The sequence below is a fragment of the Rattus norvegicus genome, chromosome 2 (genome assembly GCF_021556685.1).
Source record: "Rattus norvegicus strain SHRSP/BbbUtx chromosome 2, alternate assembly SHRSP_T2T, whole genome shotgun sequence".
NCBI lineage: Eukaryota > Metazoa > Chordata > Mammalia > Rodentia > Muridae > Rattus > Rattus norvegicus.
In genome coordinates this window covers 245,573,461-245,578,326 of record NC_141535.1, presented here as the reverse complement: position 1 = coordinate 245,578,326, position 4,866 = coordinate 245,573,461, and the positions used below count along the sequence as shown (strand labels likewise).

At 46.4% G+C, this 4,866-nt stretch overlaps 1 long non-coding RNA gene across 1 annotated transcript; it reads right to left on the bottom strand.

Moving 5' to 3' along the window:
- Positions 1-1,114: 1,114 nt before the first annotated feature.
- LOC134485773 (uncharacterized) lies at positions 1,115-4,359 on the bottom strand. Its single transcript, XR_015672737.1, has 2 exons — positions 4,259-4,359; positions 1,115-1,419 (listed from the first exon to the last, which is right to left on the bottom strand). It is a non-coding gene; the product is annotated as an uncharacterized LOC134485773 (long non-coding RNA).
- Positions 4,360-4,866: the final 507 nt, after the last annotated feature.

Below are 4,866 nucleotides of genomic sequence, written 5' to 3'. Positions count from 1 at the left end.
CTCCAATGTTGCATTTTCTCCATTAGGTTGCCCCTCTGAAGTTTATAGACTTGGGACTCCACGGACTGAGAACCAAATGTGCAAACACGGGAGCCTCTGGGGGACAGCATTCATCACATTTAGAAGTGGTGTGGTGTTCAAGTAGAGCTTTAAGACTTAAAATGCATCAACTGCGTCTGCGACCTTGCCTGCCAGTCAAATGACTTTCTTAACTATTTTATGGGCTTTACTCAGCGTGAACTATTCACTTGCACTTAAGAGAACTAGCTTCTTGCAAAGGTGATAAAATTAAACACACCATTCTCTTCTATGCCCCCCTCCCCCACCAAACCTCAGTTATTCTTCATGCATGGTTAGAATGGACTCACAGAGCAGTCATTCACTTGAAATCAGATTTTCATTTACCTGCTGCCCCCTACGCTACCTGATTCTTTGAGTTTTGCTGGTTGCACCTCAGCCCTTCCTTGGCTTCCACATCTTTCTGATGCTTTTCTGTTGAATTAATGAGGGAATGGAAATGTAGACCATTTTGATTAACATGATTATTAACATTTTGGTTTTATATGCAAGAATTATGCAGATTGTTTTCTTAGGTGTACAGCCCTCTTAGGAAGATGTATTCATGCATTGTTAGTGGTTTGTATTTCATAAGAAATTCCCAGAAAGGCAGACTGCAGGCTGTGAGGTTCCTCTTTCTAAATTGTGATCTCACCCTCCAACAATAGAACTGAACGTGGGAGTTAGGGTCGCTGAGCAGAACGGAGAGAAGGACCGTCTCTCTCCGTGTGCATGTGAGGGGCAGAAGCATTCGAGGAAGAAGAAAGGCTGTTCAGAAACAGAGAACGGAAGGGGCGGGTCCTTCCCTCAGACCAGGTGAGCACTTGGTAGGGGATTCTGGGAAAGCAACCCACACACTGCCCGGTGCTTGGACATCCTGGGACAGCACGGTGTTGCTTGAGCTTAGATTCTCACGCCATACTTCCCCTTCTTTCCGCAAGTATCTCGCACGCTGTATGTCGCAGGTTGTGGTATCTTTCTCTACCTTTCGAAGGTGTGTGAGACGCCTGGGTTATCGAGGACTCAGCCTCCCTTGATGCTGTTTTTCAAAATAGCGTCTATGAAGCTACGGTAAGAGAGCGAATAGAAAAGACTTTAAAAATTTGATTCCTTAGTTTGAGAGTGGAGCTTGTGGTAGGAGAGGCCAGTGACGAACTGCGGAGCATCCACTAGGTCCTGCCGAAGCTCGCTCTAGTCTTCATGTCTCTAAGCCCACAGTGGACCATGAGCTGCCAACGAGCGCTTCACGCTTGGCCTTCTCTTGTTCCAGCCTCAGTTCAAATTTAAAGTATGGATTCACTGTCCACGCACTCGCTTCTCCAATTTAGAGACTTTTCAGTCAATTGGAAGTGTTGCCGCCCTCTGTGATTTGGGTTAAAAAAAAACAAACAAACAAGTCTTAATCTGTTTACTGGGGTGTTTTGAATGTTTGAAAAAAAAAATCCTTATGCCCAAAGGAGTTGTGATGCCATATTTTAAGAAAAAAAATGGAAACATCGTTACAAATTCAATTTCAAAATATTTACTTCCGGGAACCAGGGTAAAGTCTCTAGAGAACCACGGCTTGTTCTTAGCTCATTTCTTTCTTTCAGACACACTAGAAAGGGTCTGCCCTGTTGCCAGTATGGTTCTGAACCACACGTTTTGTCTTTGGTTGAAGCTCCCCCAAGAGAGACTGAGTATGGGCAGCCCTTCCAGTTCATCATTCATCTTTCAAGAAACAGCTCTGTACGTGAACAATGGTGGAGGGCATGTGTCCCAGAGGGCACAGCTAGCTCCATGGCCTCTTCCACATATCTTGGCACTGGCCTGAGTGAGAGGTCATGGAAGCCCACAGTACCAAAGCTCTGTCATAGACTTTGTCCTGCTAGGGCTGGACTTCGGAGCTCAACTCTGGCCTTAGTGAAGTACCAGGTCTTGCTGTTCGTTGAGGTTCTGTTAGAGACTAACCCAGACCAGGAGAGTGGCAGACGCTCAGATGCTGATATCAGTAGGTTAAGCCCTGGCTCTGCCACAGCCCAAAACTGTCGCTATGGGGAAGTTAGTAAACTGTTACATGCCTTAGATTCCTCTCTGTCTTTTTCTGTCTCTCTCTGTCTCTCTGTCTCTCACTCTGAGTGTGTCCTTCCCTCCTCCCCCACCTCCCCTTTTCTCTCTCCTCTTGTCTCTTTCCCTCCCCACTCTCGTTTCCCTGTCTTTATAATGCTAGGAATGGAAACCAAGACCTCATGTATGCTAGACAAATGTCTAACCACTGGGCCGCACACCCGAAACTGCCTCGTGGTTCTTATACATCCAAATGGAAAAATGACAGGAATACTCCTTCCCATATGTGCCAGGATGTAGCAAGAGGGTGTGTAGAAAGACTTCGAAGTGTGCCTGGTGCTTAATAGGTACTGGATTCTCTGATTTCTTGTTAAACTAGTACTTACAGTGGAGGAAGAAGAGGTCCCCCTACCCGAGGCTACTCTCTTTGCCCTGTTTGTCCTTTCCTGGATATCCTTACCGACTGTTCAAACCCAGCTCGCACACCAGCCCTGCCCCACACAGGTCGAGTGCTGCTTGTGCATGCCTTATTCTCTCAAAGACCATGTCTGGACAACACATTTAGGCTTCCCCTCTTTAGTTTGTCTCAAGTTTAATTTTGAAATGTGGGAAGTGCCCTTCATATAAGTGTCCCCAGAACCTACCCACTGTCTTTCTTGTGGTTAATACCTCTGTGCAGCTGGAGGTGGGCTGCTGGGGACAACCTACCCCTGCATCACCTCAGCCCACATCACTGAGGCCCATGGGAGGTTGCTGCCTCAAACAGAGACCTGTTTCTTGTTCTCTTTATCTAAGCAAAACAGACAGTTGGGTGATTATCAAGTAATTCTGGCGAGGGAAGCAGCCAGCACACATGTTTGTATCCGAGTTGCCCAAGTTGGCTGGGTCCCCAGCCTGTAGTTACTGGGGTAATTGCTCAAATCTTCTACTTGGCTTTCCTTGTGTAAATGTGGCCTCGGTGTGCAGCCTCCTCACTAGCTCTTGGCTAATGTGGCTGGGGCCTTTCTCTTCACCCATGGCACCTGTGTTAGGCCATCAGCTCATGTTAGTCCATTAGTCAGTCCTCAGAGAGGACCAAGAGGTTTGCATGGGAATGCTCACTGCTTTCTCTGTGTCCTAAAAAATCTCTGCGAACTTTTAATTTTGGAGAGAAAAGATGGTACATTTATATTTCTCTCTCTCTCTCTCTCTCTCTCTCTCTCTCTCTCTCACACACACACACACACACACACACACACACACACACAGACCATTTCTGTTCAGAGTTTTACACAGTGATATCTCTTACAATTTTACCTTCAGGTTTAGATATTGGGAATGCTTCTCATTACCAGTGACTACAGATCACTAGAGTTAGCGTGAAGATCACAAAATTAGTTTTCATGTATTTGTGATGGTTTTTGTCCTCTTAGAAGAAGCTTCAATTGGGAAGCTACCTCTATTACATTAGTCCGCAGGAAAATTTGTTGGGGACTTTTCCTTAGTTACTGGTTCATGTGGGAGGGCCCAGTGTACTGTAGGCAGTGGTGACCGAGCCAGTAAACAGCGTTCCTCCATGGCCTCTGCTCCAATTCCTGCCTCTAGGTTCCTGCCTTGAGTTTCTGCCATGACTTTCCTTCATAATGGATGGTGACCGGTATGCTGCAACAAATCTTTGTTTCCCTACGTTGCTTTTGGTCACAGTTTTATAACAGCAACAAAGAGCAAACTAAAATAAGCTTTGTCTAAACTCCAGCCAGCCTCTTGCTACTTAGATGCCTTAGACCGAGTTACTATGTATCTGATTGCCCGGGACTATCTGTAGCGCTTGTGATTCACACACATCTCATTATTGACATTGTAAGTCATCGTCTCCCATTTGGACTATTTAACTACCACCTGGCTGTTTTCTTGAAACTCCTCCATCCTCCTCTAAGATACATTTCTCTGCTGAGCCCCTTCTCATGGCTTCCTATTTACTCAGAAGAAAACATGACCTTCTCTGGTCCCAGAGAGTACTTGCCATTGGATGATCCACACTTGTTGGTGATGAGCCCTCTGCCTCATCTCTCATCCTCTCCCCACTCACAAAATTACTCAGTTGCCTCCAGCCCTGCTCTTGCAGGCTGCAGTGAGTGAGAGAAAGCAGAGTTGAGCCCATGGGATCTGTGGTTACCTTTCTGTAGGAACTTGTGGCTTCATCTCTGTTTCTGAAAAGGCTCATGCCCCTGACCACCCCATAGAATTGCATAGCATGTTGTCACGTTAATGTGATGTGCTAACAATAAAGCATTCCGTGCAGTGCCCAACATACCAACAATAAAGTAGTTGCTCCTGGAGTAAGGGATCCACTAAGCAGGAGAGGACCCACTAAATGGGAGGGAAAGCAACATTACACTTCAGCACAGGTGAACTCTGTCCCTCACAGTCAGGTTCCCTGAAGTATAGTCGTTTTTTGGGACTTAGATTGGAGATATTTAGTCTCAACCATCTGTTAGGCATCACAACCTGTGTTAAACAACACACTTCCCACCTCACAGTTCTGCCTGCTCTCTTCCAAAGAGCCCAATTCTACAAGGATTTACTCCTTTGAAACGGGATTGATCTGATTGCCGTTTGTGGCCACTCTCCAATGTCTGTGGATCACTGCTCAGCTGCGGGGCCCAGTTAATGAGGACCTGGGGGCTCCCAGACTTTGGCAGTGAGACTGTTTCTCTTAACATCCTGGTCTTATAATTCAGTGGCTCCCCGGGAACCCGAAAGCTCTGCCAGCTTCTTTTTGCC